Genomic DNA, 17,785 nt, shown 5'->3' on the forward strand with positions numbered 1-17,785 from the left:
TCAATTATGTCTACTGTAACAGCTCCACTAAGAGAACTTCTTAAAGATAAAGTTCATTGGGAATGGTTACCTCATCATAGTCAAGCATTACAGAAGTTAAAAGACAAGGTGTCTACAACTCCAGTGCTAGCCGTGTTTAATGACAAAAATAAAGTTGTCATTCAGTGCGATGCCTCTAGTGAAGGGCTAGGGTGTTGCTTATTGCAAGAAGGTAGACCAGTAGCGTATGCTTCTCGTAGTCTAACAGAGAGTGAAAAGTCATATGCTCAAATAGAAATAGAAATGTTAGCAATTGTGTTTTCAGTAGAAAAGTTTCATTATTACATTTATGGTAGGCAAACTGAAATTCATACAGATCATAAGCCATTAGTGTCTATAATGCAGAAATATGTAGCAAATGTTATGTCAAATAGGTTACAAAGGATGAAGGTGAGATTATTGAAGTATAATCTGAATGTGGTGTATATTCCAGGTGTAAATATGCACATTGCAGACTTGTTGTCTATCGTTCATAAAGGACAAAGTACAGAGTGATCCATTCTTAACAGAAGTTGTCCATAGTGTAACTAAACATTTGCAAATCAGTGAATCACGAAAACAAGAATTTTGTGAACACACCAAAAAAGATCCAGTTCTTTGTAAAATAGTGGAGTACCATACAAATGGTTGGCCAGTGGAAAAGAAATGTGTGCCAGATGAAGTAAAAGTGTACTACAAGTTACGTAGTGATATTCATGTAGAAGGTGGATTAGTATTTTTGGGGACATAAAGTAATTGTACCATTAAACTTAAGAGAAAAGGTTCTAAAGTTACTGCCTGAAGGTCATTTTGGCATTGCTAAAACTAAACTGAAAGCAAGAAAAGTGGTATATTGGCCAGGGCCAGCAACAGATATTCAAAATGTAATCCAAAATTGTAGAGTAGGTGAAAAATATCAGAAGTCAAATTGTAAAAAACCATTAATCTCGCATACTATTCCAGAATTGCCATTTGAAAGGTTAGGGGTAGATATTTGTGAGCATTTAGGTAAATCTTATCTAGTAGTTATGGATTATTACTCTAAGTGGTTGGAAATTAGGTCACTAAAATCTAAAACAGCGACAGAAATAATAACTAAACTGAAGTCTATATTTGTAACTCATGGGATTCCACAAGTTGTAGTTGGTGATAATATGCCGTTTGGATCGTTAGAGTGTAAAACATTTGCAAAACAATGGGATTTTACTTTTATAACCAGCAGTCCCAGGTATCCGCAATCAAATGGACTTGCTGAGAAAGCTGTAGGAATTGCTAAGTCATTGTTAAAAAAATGTAATGAAGAAAACAGTGATGTGTTGTTAGCTCTTCTAGAGTACAGGAATTCTCCTGTAGCTGGTTTAGATATAACACCAGCTCAGATGTTGATGAGTCGAAGATTAAGAACTAGGTTGCCTACTCATAGAGAATTATTAAATCCGGAAGTACAGTTGAATGTAAAAAAGGCACTAAAGGAAAAACAGGATAAATCTAGGAGTTACTATAATAAGTCAGCTCATGAAAGACCTAAGTTTAAGCCTGGTGAGAACTGTTTAATTCAGAGGGATAAGGTGTGGGTACCAGGTCAGGTAGTTGCAAATCATGATTCTCCAAGGCCGTACATGGTTACAGATGAAAACAATCAATTGCTTAGAAGAAATAAGGTACATTTAAGATAATCTAACACTGCTCCAATTTTTAAAAATGTCTTAGATGATGAACCTTGTAATGTCAAGACATCTGTAGAATGTCCAACATGTGAACCTTGTAATGTCAGAACGTCAGTAGAATCTCCAAACTCTATAAAAAGTGGAGCTGAGACTGAAACAAACAGCAGTAAAAATATGTATGTAACCAGGTCTGGTCGAACTGTAAAACAGCCAGTCAGACTTCATGATTATGTTTAGTAATTTGTGTATACGGAATTTATTGTAAACGGGATGTAACATATGTGTAATCTACAGTGCCTTGAGTCGGGGGGAACTGGCAGCACTGTCATAGCCAACATGGCCGAGGGTGAAGGAGTGGATCGGAGAGGAGAGAGAGCGTTGCGCAGAACAGCTCGGTTGCTTGTATAATTCGTATGATAATAAAGTATGTTGTTCACATAAAGGAAGTCTTTTTAAGAGATAGTAAGACGACGAGACATCAATGGCTAACTTTACCGTGACCCTGCCCTGATGAAGCAGTATCTGCAAAGCGTTGGGGGGAACTCGAAACTCTTCAAAAGAGCAGTGCTAGTCACTTGTGATCGAAAACGGCTTTCACAGCACCTGCAACCCGTCGTCGAGAACATTGCGCTTGGATCTTGATGGGTCCTGGTACGACTTTCTGAAGCCAGTCCAATATTCTGACACTTGTATACATTATCTCGTCTGTTGGGTACGAGGAACGAGCCTCACCAGGTTCAGTAACCGTTGGCTGTTTCTCGCTTCGTTACTTTGGCAGTGAGTGAATATAACCTTGAGGAAATGGATTGGTCTCCTGAGCCGCGTTGTTGCGACTATAGAACTGAAGAGCTGTCACGTGTTGAACCGTTCCAATGTGACGAACGTGGTTCTCTCGTTCTTCTCTGTTATGTGCCGCTCTTTTCACATTGGTCCCAACCTTTTGATTCTTCTCATTTCACCCTTCTTGTTTCTTTCACCAAATCTGTTTGGCATTTTGGATGTAAGGCATCTAGAGTTAATCTCATTTCCCCGTAGTACACTCCTGTAACTACAATGTTGCAGGTCAACGAAGGTCTGGCGACTAGACTCTCAGCGAATGGGGCTTGTGTTGTGTCGTACGTACATACCGGGTGGTCCAAAAGTCCCAGAACGGTCACATATCGTTAGAAATACACATCGAATCGGAAAACGAAAAAATACGTGTTTAATAAGTGAAAGAAAGCTATTCAATGATATCACACTTGATTCCCCACCCCCGCCCCCTGGGGGTGGAGTGGGGGCAACTGTGAAATTTTAAATGGAAACCCCCATTTTGTATTGTAGAATCGGAAAGAGGACTTCATTCCGAGTCCAACGAGCTCTCAGCCATCCTCCTAGCTTAATTAGGAACGGAGATATGGCGATTTTAAATGTTCGCCCCTTCCATATACTCTATTGAAAGGTCTTGATGTTCAGATTCCGAATCTCCAATCGCTTTCACTCTAGCTCAATTATGGGCAGAGCGTCCCTTTGAATATTTTTGGCTTTTATGAAATTTCCCCTTTTTTAATTTTTTTGTATTTTATTATTATTATTATTATTGTTATTATTATTTTTAAATCGTTATATTTCCGTTCCTAATTGAGCTAGGAAGATGGTTGATATCTCGTTGGACTCGGAATGAAGTCCTCTTTCCAATTCTACAATACAAAATGGGGGGGGGTTCCATTTAAAATTTCACAGTTGCCCCACGCCCTTGGGGCGGGGGTATGGAATCAAGTGTGATATCATTGACTAGCTTTCTTTCACTTATTAAACACGTATTTTTTCGTTTTCCGATTCGATGTGTATTTCTCACGATATGTGACCGTTCCGAGACTTTTGGACCACCCGGTATATGTTCGTGATAGGGCCTTCCCGTGGCTTGGTGGTGTCGACCTCCGATGCGGATTGTTTAACAACGCGCTACGATGCCAGGGTTCCCGGGTTCGAATTGGGGGTAAAACATGGATGTTTGTGTATGAGATAAATTCACAATGGAGTAAAAGTGATAAATGTAAAAAACCAGAGAAATAGAGTGGTTAGGGTTGTCGCCTTGTAATCAAGTACTCCCGGGTTAGATGCCCGGTGGAGGCACATCGCACAGTGGTTCGGATTCAACTGTAAACTGTAGGTCCAGTACCGATTAGCTTACCTGTGCATAAAGTGGACTTCAAGCAAATATTCAAATAAGCAATATGTTTGTGATTGTGTCTTCATACATCTTCACCATTCATCCGCACAGTCGCGATTAGCCAAAAGTGGCATAAACGCGACTTTAAGTAAGTCAATAAACAATCTTTTAGGCATTTGTTATCTTGCCTCTTTGTTAGAACTCACTACAAGTCTTTATAGGTTTTCTCCTATTCAGATAATATTTTCCTTTCAGTTTTCTCCAATCCACTCCAGCCACTTTTCTACCTTCATCTTTCTTAGGTCGATTTTAAAATCATCATCATGTCGCTCTCTTTCTCTCTCTGTCTTGTCTTCGAGATATCGATCTCTCTGCTTCCTTGTTTTTTCTTCTATTCACTTTCTGGCCTTTCTTCCTTCTTTAGTTGCTTTCCTTTCTTCCATAAAGAACATGTGTTCGATCCGCGATGTATCCATGGTGGTTCGTGTCCCACTTGAAACTGTAGGTCCAGTCCCGATTAGACTGAGCACAAAGTGGGCTTCGAAATGAACAAAATACTCCTCATCTTTTCTTTTTCTGTATCCTGCTTCATTTATTCCCCTTCATTTCTCCCTTTCTACATCGTTATTTTCCGGCCTCCGTGGCGAAGTGGTTAGCACAGCGCGCTACGATGTTACGGGTCCCGGGTTCGAATCCTGGCCTGCTCATGTGAGTGTCCTTTCATCAATTTCATATGCCAAAAGTGACAAAAAGCGAAGTAAATATAGGGTTTTCCCCTTGACGCAGTGGTAGAGGCGTTGCATTGTAATCAAAGGATCACGTGTTCGATACCCGGTGGAGGAACATAGTGGTTCGAATCCTACTTTAAACTGTAGGTTCAGTCACGGTTAGCCTTACTGTGCATCAAGTGGACTTAAAACACCAACTCAATCAATCATGCGAAGTAAATAAACCAAATCATTAAATTAATCCATCGTTCCTTTTTGTCTCCCCTCTTCTTTAAATTGTCCCCCCTCCCTAATGTCACGTGTATGCCACTTACGGACATAACGTGTTGACTTTGATCCACCTTGGAAAATTGTCTAAGTCACCCATGACATAAATTGGTTATACGTTTCGGAGTTAATGATCAATGCGACTGTATTCTTGTGTTTCCTATTTGGAAATCTGTACAATAAAGAATACAATCCTTTGTTGCGATAGTCCATTGTTGAGCGATTGAACCAAGTGATCCTTGATGACATTTATCCTTGAAACGTCGAAGGTAATCACCGTAAAGAAATTGACCATATTACCTTGTCTTCTGTCATTTCCAATTTTTTTTAGCCCCCCTCCCCTCCCCCACGTCCTTCCCAGAACAGCCCCTAAAACACGTTACGGCGGGTTTCCGCAAATCCAATCTATGTTGGCAATCTGCCCAAATAGTAAATTACAGTAGATCGTTTCCGAACCAGAAAAAAATGTACAAAAAAGAAAAAAAAAGACCTCCGTGTCCACAATCCAGTGTCACCCAAACACGCTGACCCTGAACTGACCGCAAATCGATATCGAACAGAGATCGAGAGAAACATAAACACCAAAAAGTACTCGGTCACGTGCCCCCCCTCCCTCCTCGTTCTCTCGTTCATCTACTTTTCCCTTACGTCACTCATCACGTCCATTGTACTTCCTGTCGACAGAATCTGGTCCGTTCGTCAAAGGCACAATATATCAATTATGTTTCCACAAATCGATGTGACCATTATTTCTCTAGTTCGTGAAATGTAGAGGATTTTGTTGATATCTCTTTCTTGCTTGTCCTATTTTTTAGATCCACAAAGCTATTAATTAATTCTGCATCAGCTGGTCGATAAAGTATAAACGTGACACCCATGCTTTTTTTTAAAAAAGCGTAAATGGTATAGGATACGTTCGGACTAATGACTACAAACATAAGATGAGTTCACCAAAATCATCTCTATGCAGATGACACTCGAAATAATGATTAGTCAAAATTTCCAAAAAATAACTTTATTATACGAGGGTCACTATTTATATTTTGAGCCTAACAATGAAAAAACAGGAATTTGGCATTGAAAACTGCTTTATTGTTTTTCGAAGTATTCTCCTTTATGGTCAATACACTTTTGCATTCGTTTGAACCATTTGTCAAAGCAGTTTTTCCAATCTTCTTGAGACACCTCCATAATATGGTTTTTGAACGCATCAACGGCGTCTTCCGCCAACGAAAATCGTTATCCACGCAATTTATTCTTGACATTCGGGAACAAGAAGAAGTCATTGGGTGCCAAATCAGGACTGTACGGCGGATGAGCCATCAATTCGATTTTTTGACTGTTCATAAAGTCGGTTGTTAGACGAGATGTGTGACAGCTGGCATTGTCTTGATGAATACTGATCCGACGGCGTTTGTTTGTTTTCCGTATTTGAGCGAAGACCTCTGGCAAGCAAATTGTTGTGTACCATTCAGAGTTGACCGTTCTACGTTCCTCTAAAGGCACAGTTGCCACATGACCAGTTTTCCCGAAAAAACAGGCGACCATTTGTTTCGATGTGCTTCGAGCGCGAACAACTTTTGTTGGATTGGGTTCATCTTGAAACACCCATACAGTCGACTGCTGTTTACGTTCCGGCTCATATGCATATATCCATGATTCGTCACCTGTTACAATCTTATATACGTCTTTTGAAGCACCACGATTGTATTTATTGAGCATTTGTTTGCACCAATTGACGCGAGGTCTTTTTGAGTTATTGTCAAATTTTGTGGGATCCAACGAGAACATACCTTTCTCACAGCTATTAGTATTAGGTTGCAGTATTAAGTTTTGCACAGCATCAATGTTTTCTTGAACAACAACTGATTTTGGATGACCTTCGCGAATCTCGTCGGTGAGCGAATGGCGGCCACGATTAAATTCGTTATACCAGCGTTTCACAGTGGAAAAGGATGGGGCTTCATCGCCAAATGTGGAAGTAAGTTGATCGATGCTCTGTTGTCTTGATAATCCACGTCGAAAATCGTAAAAAAAAATCATCGCACGAAAATGTTCACGAGTTAATTTCATTTTATTGTTGTCGCGCAATCTCCAAGGCAACATAAACAACACAAATGAAGCTATTGACAAAACATTTGAAGTACGTTATGGTCAATAATGCCAGACGATTCCGTGCAAACGTCAAATCGCGCCTAACTTCAATCAGTGTTGCCAAGGCTCAAAATATAAATAGTGGCCCTCATAATTATGACTCACTCTTCAACACTTCGTATTGGTAGGCATGTCTTTATTGTTACCAATAAATAATTATTTTATCTGAAACTAGCTGATTACCCGGTGTTTCCCGGCTATTTATTTATCCCAATCTTCTATTAGGCAGGGAAATAATTAATTGTAACTACATATTATTTCATCGTGAATGTCACCAATTAGCTTAGCGACTCCGAAAACTATGGATTCGACACTAATCTAGATTATTTTCACCCCCTCTCACCTCCCATGCCGATAGGTGTTGCACTTGGAGTTGAACGGCATTTAGATAGCAATTTCGCACCTTCTGTGTAGGCAACCAAATTCGCCATGCTGAGTATCGGGAAGCATAACTTGCAGGATCTGACACAAAAAATGCCACGCAATACAATACTATTGTATGTCTCCTTCCCACCCCAATCCGTAGGATTGCCAGGGGTGTCTTACCCCCACATTATTTCTTTCCAGGTTGCAAGTGATGTGTGTACCAAGTTTGGTCGAAATTGCTCCAGGCGTTCGAGAGTTTTGCCGGAACAAACAAACACACACACACGCACATACATCCATTTTTATATATATAGAGAAGATAGATTTAGTAGTTGGGATTTTCTTCTCAAATAGGGTAATAGGGATCCGAACAACTGTGTTCCATGTGCCTGCACCGGCGATGTAACCCGTAACCCTTGATGGAAGAATGAAATATAAGTAATGAAGCGAGAAAGAGAGGAAGGACGTTAAAAGATAATAAATAAACAAGTGTGGTAAGCTAGCAAAGAGAGAAAGAATTAATAAAAATAAACATAAGACGAGAGTGAAACTATAGAAAATGAAATTTATCAAGAGAGAGAGAATAAGCGTAACAGCAATGACATCCATAAAGAGAATACAAGAATAGAAAATCAGAATAGAGATTAAAATAACAGGGAGAAGGTGAGAATAAATTCCCTTCATCCCTCCCTTGAAGCGACATTATTGTACAGTCAACGGCAATGATAATGGTAGGCAAATTGTCCACCGCTATTTTCACTACTTTTTTATTCTACATCCTGTGTTGTTTTAAGGAATGAAAGTATGTTGGTTCGAAGCAGGCATTGTTCTCTGCTTATTTATTTCAATTAAGGGCTCGGAAGTTGAAGACCTATAAATTGCCATAAAAAGATCTAAGAATGTTAAAAAAAGGACCTAAAAAGGGAAGAAAGGACGTATAAATGTGATGCAAATTAATTAATAACTTCAGTTTTAATTACATATTTAATGAATATGGGCGGCACATTCTTATCTGACTTGAGATCTTTTCAGGAGCGTGCTGTCTGGTCGTATACACCGTGCTGAAAGCTTCAAACGAAGATAAAGTTTCCACTTACAGCGCGACCTTCCAGACAAGTTACAATTAAAGGATCTTGTACCATACCTGCTTCAGTCGTCCAAAAATGTTTTTCTCTCGTTTCAGGGATGGTTCAAATATATTTCTTTCTTTCTTTTTTTTTATTTCTTTACTACAGAAAGGATGTTTAAGAGGTGATGAACTGATGATGATTCGAATTGAGAATGGGCAGTAACAACGTGACACGCACCTTCTGCCTTTAGGGCTTTATGTTAGTCTAGTTATAACCCTTTTATCGGACTTCTCAGGGGCTTCTAAGGGTTAGTAGGACCAAGCCCTTGCGAGGTCTGTGGTGTAGGATTTATTTTTAATTATCACCTATGTAGGTTTGAAATAAAAGATCATTAAGACCTTTCACTCGAAGATTTATTTAAACTGATGATGTTATACAAACACTTTTTCAAACAGACAATTCACCCGGTATAACGTGTAGGCCTAAACCTATTAGTTGTACCGAAGTTTATAACCCTGGTCTTTTGATGATGCAGGAGAACACCTTATTCAGAGTTGGGTTTGTAGAATATCTGCCAAAATGGAGTACAAGTACACCAGCCAATCCGAAGATTGAAGCAAGATATTCCCCAACGTCCCCTGAACCATCAACCTTTCGGCAACCAGGAGAATGTCCCGTAGACTTACAAAAATCTAGCTCTTTTATATCATATTGTTGTTTACAATTTACCATGGTTATTACATAGTTGTTTAATATTTCCATAGTTTCATCATTTTCCCCTGATTTAAGTTCAACAATTCATTACATTAACAATAACACATTTTTAAAGAAAAGATTCCAACATAGATTAATATAATACAGATTGAATAGTTTAGTGCCTGAAAAAGCATGTGTTGACAGGGGCGACTCAAACGTAGTCGCAGGTGAATGTGAAGTTGCAAAAAAAAGCCGTCAAGACCTAAAAAAAGGCTAAAGAAGGACCAATAAGCCAAAAAACGCCGAAAAAGGCAAAAAAGGACAAATAAAACCCACCTTTTTCTGGCCTACAATGACCCAAAATGAACATATATTATGTTGGGCCTCGTCCTCAGGACACTAGGGAAAAAAAGGATTTTTCCTCAACTTCTTGCCCTGGTCATCACATTGTGTAATTCAGACCGAATGAAAATGGTGACGAACAATTCGCTTACTGTTTCTTTCGCCGTTGGGTGTACTAATACACCCTTTTCCTTCCGAAAGTCTTATGTATAAAGAGAGAGAATCATTTAGTCAATCAAAAATACGTATTGTTTTTATAATTTAGTTTATAACATTAAATCTAAGTAATTAAATAACTAATGAGTGCTGGCACAACGATGTTTAAAGCTCGGTTTGACCTTTGGTCGACATCTGAAAAATTACATGTGCTTAGAATACCTTCCAGAGCATTCACGTGAACAATTGTGTTTCGCTGTTGCCTAGATATTTTCTCAATAGTTTCGTGGCTTCGTAAGCCTATTTAACTATTGGTAATATCTAGATGACAAAAAATGCAAACCACGCGAAGATTCACGTGAATCTCTAGAATGTGGTTCTCAAACTTTTTTCTCATTGTACCCTTTAGTCGTAACTACAATTCTAATGTATCCTCAAAATTGGTTTCCTCGGAAAAGTGGTTTTTGGGGATTTTTTTTGGGCTGCCTGATTAGTGGGGCGTTTTTGATATGTTGTAGAGCAAAATTGCATTCGGGCTGTGTGTGGAAAGATGCTAAACAAATTAGAATCCCAGGTTTATTATTTTATTGGGTGTTTCTACGTTTACAATCTTTTATGATTAATTACAAAAATAAAAATATGAAACACACATGTATGCTAAGAAGTTAATTTTCATATAATTTTCCATAGTTATTGAGAAGAAAGTAAAGAACAAAAACAAGTTCGTAGAAGGTAAAATAAATAGCCTATGGAAACAGCTGGAAAAGAATGGCTATGAGAAGGAGGATAGACTGGACATAAACAGAAGAAGGAAGAAAAGTGGCAGGGGAGAATTGGAAGAGAAAGAAAAAGAGAGGAGGTTTGGAATAAGGAGTATGGGGAAGACCACAGAAAAGATATGCAAAGTGCTTAGGAAAGCGGGCATTAAAAGTTACAGGAAAGGAGGGAGCAGCATCTTAAGAATAGCGAAGAATGCAGACAAGAAAAAGGAAAACAGAGAAGAGGAAGAGGAAGGTATTATCTACGAAGTGAAATGTAACGAATGTCATAGTGTGTACATAGGAGAAACGAACAAGAGGCTGAAAGACGGGTTGAAACAACATAGGGATGATGTACGACTTAAGAGAGAGAGAAATGCAATTTTTAAACACATGAGAGAAACAGGACATGACATAGAGTAGGATAAGGCTAAGCAGATAGGACGGGAGAAGAGAATACTAGTGAGAAAATGGAAGGAGTCTAAGGAAATAGAGAAGAAAGCTGAGGAAGACACAATGAACTGGAATGGGGGACTGAAGATAAACAAAGAATGGAAGAAGGTGTTAGAAAGAGTGGAAAGGACAAGAGAGAAAGAGGGGAGAAGAAGGAAGAACAATGAAGGAAATAGAGCGTGAGATAAAAGAGTCCAACCACATTCTCTTTCAGGTGAAAGTACAGTTGACAAGGGAAAGCCACCTGCTAGATTTTTCCAGTACTACTTTCTAATAGTCTGGAGGAGAGTATTTTTGTGTATATATATATCGTCCTGTTTTTGTACCTTGTTACATTTGTACTTGGTACAGAGTCTGAAGAAGACCTTGCTAGAAGGCTGAAACGTTAGATTTAGTTTATGTTTTATAATAAAATAAATTTTTGCCTTGGTCAGCATATTAAGTTTTTCGTAAACAGACTGTTATCAAATGAGAAAGATGTGCTTCTATAACCTGACACAGTTTCTTGATGTCTGGTTGTGCACTTGAAACTTTCAATTGGAGATGCAGCTCCAAATTTAGTCTCTCTCTCTCCAGCTGCTCGTGTATCCCCTTCAAGTAGTTCACGAACCCCTGGGGGGTACCCGTACCACAGATTGAGAACCACTGCTCTAGAAGGAATTCTAAGCAGATGTAATTATTCAGATTTTGGAATGTCATAGCGAAATTTCGAAAAAAGGCTTCACTGGCATCGGCCAAACTGGAACGTAAATTTCTGCAATTCCGTCACAACTCGAAGAGATCCAGTGTCATTTTTGTTTCACGAGCAAGGTTTTGCGTCCCATCCGTCCCTTTCATATTTGAACAGACGAGCGCGGGAGCCATGCTCCACCTCGAGTGTCATCCAGAGCGGAGTTGCTCCCCAGGGGATTCCGAGTTTGAGGGGGAGGAAGTTCGAGACACAGGGGAAGAAATGGCTTTTGACTTTCCCGAGCTTTTAAGTGGATCTGCACTTTATTTCCCCGAAGTTGACGTGGCAAGAATACCTCTTGGAAGATTCAGTACCTCCCCGGACAAAGATTTCTGGCTGCAGCTGAGGGGATGAATGGGGCGATACACCCTCGGCACTCGGCTGTAATGAACCTTTTACGTTCTAGCCCCTGTTCTTGAATGAGAGAGCGCTTTCGTGCTCATCCTCGGAGTTATCCAGCCCTTGCCCTACAGAGGATAGATGAAGGAAGGGATTTGTGTTTTTTGGCCCTCCTGTCGGTCGTAGTGGCATATATTCTGCAAATATGAGGTGTCTATTGAGGAACTATGTACTCGGGTCGTTCAAAAATGGTTGCAATTACAATTTTTCTTCACACTAAAAAAATATTTTTAAGAAACTGAGTACGCGTTATATTACAGATATCTCCCTATAATACCTATCCACCTTTTTCGTAACAACCCTTCTTCTATCTGTTAATGTACTTTGTCCAGTTATATTAATTAACACGCTCCTTGAGTACTTGGAAATAGTACTTCCATAAGTGTTATTATACTTAGTAATAGTACGTTCCATAAGTGTTATTATAAAACGAGCTTTCTCGTTCAGCTTCTCAGGTTCGGTGAAATAAATTATACAGTGCCCCTTGTTCTTAAGCTTCATTTGACTATTTTTAAAGATGCACAGTATTCCGTAATGGGTGGGGTAAAACTTACTGTAGTCCAAGGATGGTATAGTTTTAATATTTATTGAATACATTTACTATTTATTAATTATTAATAATCGAGTTAACATTATAATCGATACAATTTTTCTCTCTAAACAATTTCAGTGTAAGGACTATAACAATATATTTTTACATTTAACATAGAGTTACGCTTTTATTTTTAAGAAAACCTGTTCTTGTGTTTGAAATAACCTTTTCAACCAACGCAGTTATTTGACTAATTTTGAGATGATGTTAATTTTATTAGACAGTTAGTGCAAAATGTTTACTAAACCAGTAGGAAAGGTTTGAACACGTTATACCCTCTCCTTGTGTACACAGGGCCATATATTGAAAAAAACAGCTAGTTTTAGTGAGAATTTATTGTAGTTGGGTGCAGTAGAGAATCGAACCCAGAACCCATCGATTGTAAGTATAGAACGTCGACTATGAAACGCGAGAGAAATATATTATCAGCAATAGATAGTACTTTTGAACCCTTTACGTTACATAACAAAACTTGAGATGTGTCATGTATTATGTCAAATGCAAATTACGTTTCATAACTCCAGCTTACTACCGAGCTGACAAATAGATTTCCTTTCGTTCACCAACTGCTTGACGGAGTTCCTGAACGACATTGTTAACTGTGCAAATTTTTATGCTTCAGAGATAACGAGATTTGTTTCCAAACTTTTGCCTAACGACCGTGGCCTCTTACCTACATGCCAACTCTCAACATCAGATATCGTGTTCTAAGTGAGAGAAAAAAAGTTTTCGATCGTTATAAATAGCTGTTGCATTTTGCTGTTTAGTGTTGAAACTTGGCTTTATTTTCATAATGTATCTGCATTAACATGTAGTTATTGATTTTGAAATAAACAACAGTTCTACTTTAATATTTCAACCGAAAATCACTCTGATACTTAAACATAAATGGTAACATATTAAGCCTTGTTTCCATGCTTAATAAAACACTAAAGGCAGAATGTATTGTCAAATAAACACACTGTAGCCTACACGTGACGTTCCAACCTTATGGCAAGGTCTTCCTCGGACTCGGAATAAAATTCAAATGAATCCGAATGTATGAAAAATTCAACTGAAGATTAATTTGAATTTTGTTCAGAGTCTGAGGAAGACATTGCTATAAGGTTGGAACGTCACGTGTAGTGTGTTTATTTGACAATAGATTCTGCCTTGGTCAGCATTTTGAGTGTTTTATTAAACATAAAGTAATTGAATAACTTAATATACTTTTTCCTGCATTTTACTCAGATGGTAAAATGGTTTTTTTTGACGGATTGCTTGCAATTAAGATTTAACTGTTTGATTTCTGTACCACTGTTGAAAATGTGTTTTTTTTACTAAATCGAGGGCGCTGAATGCAATGCAATTCACAGAATTAGCATGCCTCATCATCAGAGAACGGATTTATGTATAACTACATTAGATGCTAAAATTAATGTTATTTTGTATTATCTTTGAAAATTGTGTATGGAAACTCGAAAAATACTTTTTTATTGTCCTTTCTTGTATATATATTGCATTTAAGACATATTTTTCATATTTTAGTTACTTTTACATCTAATTTCCATATTTTCAAATATTTTTCGACATGTATTCCATATTTATGCTATTACTACATTTTACCATCTTATGTTGAAGACCAAAAGTTTTCTGTTCATCTGTAATCTGTTCGTTTTGTGCCCTCTCTTTACTTTAAATCTTGACAATAGACACTGCACCTGTTATACTAATATTCTTGTCAACAATGGAGTGCAACCTCAGGTTTTCCCAGTGAAATCCTTTGTATAGTTTTAATATACTCTTATTAATAAATACTATATTGAATACAGTTTCAGTGAATATAAATCTGTCTTGAGGGAAAATAGGAGGATATTCACGTGTCAGCACTTAAAAGAAATTAGATAAGGCATTGATTTAGCAAAAAAAAAAAAAAAAAACTTTGTATTTGAATTTTTGCGTTACAATTAATGCCATGTATTTATTATATTTAGCTAGGTAAGCCGCTTGCTTAATGAAAATTGCCAGTTTTCACAATTGTAAGTGTTCATATTGTGATTAAAATAACTAAGTATATATACATACGTGCTGCATAAGTCAGTTTACTTACGGCGTGATGGACCTTCACGATCTCCTCCATCCATGACGCCCATGGGGATGAGTGATGAAATGATGAAATTGATGAGGAAACATTCACAAACAACCAAACCCGACCGGGATTTGAACCCGGGACCCCTGGCGTCGCAGCGCGATGTGCTAACTACTCGGCCACAGGGTCCGGCTGCATTGCTAATATGTATAATTTAATTAATCCATGAGAGTGTGCGTTTACCAATAGCATATATTACTTTCTAAACATAGAAATATCGTGATTATTCAGTAGTACAGATGTGACGGAATCAAAGGTAAGCAAAAATATTGTTAATTTGCAGAATAGAATATTCGAATACTCCTGAGAATTGAAAGTAAACAGTAAGTGCGAAGCTGTAAGCCATGCGGCGGCTTTTGTCAGTAGCCGACTGTTTTGTTTGTTTCAATTGTTGTAACTTTCCGACCCAAAACTGGATACGGGTCTGGTTCCAATGTCCATTGATGTTTGTTTAAATTGCCAAGAAATGTTTGCCACCTCCATATTTCAGCTCATTAATGCGTGAAATTAGACGATTTTCACATTGAAATCCTAAAATGTTGCATGTGCTTTTACGTGCACCTCACATCCTTTATCACTGAAACAAAAAAGAAAACAAAACAAAAATTTCTCTTGGCGTCGGCTTGAGCGACAGCAGAGAACGAAGTGTGTAGCGAAAGAGTAAGCGCTTGCTGTTTTTCGTTTGTTACACTTTAAACGTGGCAACATCTTCGCGCCAAGAAGGAAGTAGGACTTATTTCCGGTATGTACCGAACTGGCGTGAACAAGACTTGTAGCAGTGACCTGCTTCCTCCTGTTTTTTACTGAGTTAGGTGTCGGACGTTGTTCCTAAAAACATCGGTGGTGCGTGTGCGAGTGTGTTACTATGTTTAAATGAGTACTTCAGGAAGTAGATAGGGAGACGAGGTACCATGGAGTGGCCTGCAAGATCACCAGACTTAACCCCATGTGATTTCTCCATGTGGGGAAAGCTGAAAGACAAAGTATTTGACGTGAAGCCGCGAGATTTGGAACGCATAAAACTTAATTTTTCACAGATATTCTAACCACAATTGCGTAATAGATCTACAAATCAGTATCAAAAAGGCGTAATAAGTGCATAGAAAACATGGCGGTTATTTTGAGCAGTTGTTGTAACAGATAATGTGTATTTTTATGGAGATACAAGCAGTAATATAGTTTGCATTTTCCGTAAATTGACGTCTGCCGATTCCTTTATTTAAAATCTAATCGTTTTTGGTAGATATAGCATAACCTGTGTTTATACAGCAGTAAGTTTACATATATAAGGTACATTAACACATATGTATGGTATCCTGCTCTCTGATTGGTGCTTTTTTGCTGCAAAAAAAATGTATGGAAAAAATTCATGCGATCGGTATATAACACCAGGCTTAAGGTAGTGGATGTGGAAGAGGAGCCCCAACACTCTTCACCTTCAAACAACGCATAAATATTCTCGCCCCAAAGCTTTTTCATCCCTGGAGGGGGTTATTTAACGCGTCATTACGTAAAGCTCCCTGAAATTGTCAGGTTACCCCGCAGAGTTCAACTTTGTCAACAAAGTGTGAGCAATCGACAGTTTGTTCTCCAAATTCGCTTCCCTCCCCTCGTTTCCATTTTCCCATTTTCCGCCGGTAGCTTTTCAGTTATGTTCCGTCGGGACTCTGTCACCGAAAAAAATCGATTCTCCCATCTTGCAGCTTAGACTGTCAAAAAGCTGCGGCAATCATATGTTAAGTGATGTTGGCGTTCGGGTAAACTTTATAGGCCTTGTCGATAGACCCAAGTTATCACACTTAAACGACCCATATGAAGTTTCGGCGCGGTGGTAAAACTCAGTATGGCGTCTGACTACCACGCGGAATATTAAGGTTCGTGTTTCTTTTTTCGTCTAAGTTTTCTTTGATTTTTGCTATTTAGCATCGTCTTTTCTGCCACTTTCTTCTAATCGCGACGATGAGAATGAATAGGACAATCACAAACATAAATGGACAACACAAAACACGAACCTTGTGTCCAGACGCCAGAGCCTCGCTAGCCTGCCAAATGCAGTCCTGGGTGTACTACGTGGAAGGGAGACTGACATTTGGGAATATTCGAAAAGGGCCGGCCTCCATGTCGGAGTGGTTAGCACATTGCGCTACGACGCCAGGGGCCCCGGAATCGAAACCCTAGGCATGAATGTTTGTGAGTGTCCATTCATCAATTTCATCACTCATCCCCATCTTCGCAAATTAGCCAAAAGCGGCACAAAAGCGAAGTAATATAAATCAAATCAATCAATCAATAATTTCTCTCCTACCCTCAGCCTAAGACAGGAATTGATGGTATTCGTAAAACTTTAAAAATAATTTCCCGTTTTTCTTACACGTGACCTGTAATAAGTGAGCTTCCTCCTGCCTCCCTAAAGCATAAAGTTTAGTTCAAATGCTCAGACGGGGTCATGCATTCCCTACCATTGGGCACCCGAACACCTTAGCGACGGAACGCCACTGTTCGCTCGCAACACTAGTCTCGTCCATCTCCAAGGGGGGTCTTTTACGAGTGGGTTACTCAATATTAGCGGCGGGGTGACGAGCGCTTGCGATCCCTCGGCCTGGTGTGATAACACTGGACGCGGATTCGCTATGTCCCCGATATAGTTTCTTGTAACTTTAGCAGGGGCCAAGTCTGTGCGGGTCCGTAGGTCCCGAGGATCCCCGAGGGAGACCGAAGTCGACCGAAGGAGGCCGGGACCGGTTGCGGTCCTAATTTTACCTCGTCCGTCGCCTGTTGATGGTAGTGGGGTTCGCGTGCTGTTATGCGCAGAGTGCAGTGTGTTCATTGAAATATCGTGTCACTGACCCATAGGAGTGTGCTGCCTCTCAGCCATCAAGTTTCTTCTTGCGGGGGAGGGCAACACACCCCGAACATAACCGAAGATACCCGAGGACTTGCGTAGGAGGAGCAGGGCTGAATATTGCCGGTATGTACCATTTATATCATTATGTGTGTGCCCACTGTATGTGTGAGAATGAGAGAGGCGGGATCCTCGCAAGCGATTCTTTTTTGTTTCGAGATTCGTTACGCCCCCTCCCCCCGAATTGCATCGTTACATGTCCTCCCC

At 39.2% G+C, this 17,785-nt stretch overlaps 1 protein-coding gene across 5 annotated transcripts in view; it reads left to right on the forward strand.

Moving 5' to 3' along the window:
• Calx (sodium/calcium exchanger 3) overlaps window positions 1-17,785 on the forward strand; it is a 647,992-nt gene that overhangs the window by 156,408 nt on the left and 473,799 nt on the right. For 4 of the 5 annotated variants that reach the window (XM_083137848.1, XM_083137849.1, XM_083137850.1 and 1 more), the window contains exon 1: window positions 17,438-17,644. The exons of the other annotated variant lie outside the window; for it this stretch is intronic. The gene's annotated coding sequence lies outside the window, so the exon portion shown is untranslated. Of the gene's footprint in view, window positions 1-17,437; window positions 17,645-17,785 lie in introns of those variants that run through there. 5 annotated transcript variants of the gene reach the window in all.

Source organism: Lepisma saccharinum, chromosome 16, assembly GCF_977018435.1.
Source record: "Lepisma saccharinum chromosome 16, izLepSacc3.1, whole genome shotgun sequence".
NCBI lineage: Eukaryota > Metazoa > Arthropoda > Insecta > Zygentoma > Lepismatidae > Lepisma > Lepisma saccharinum.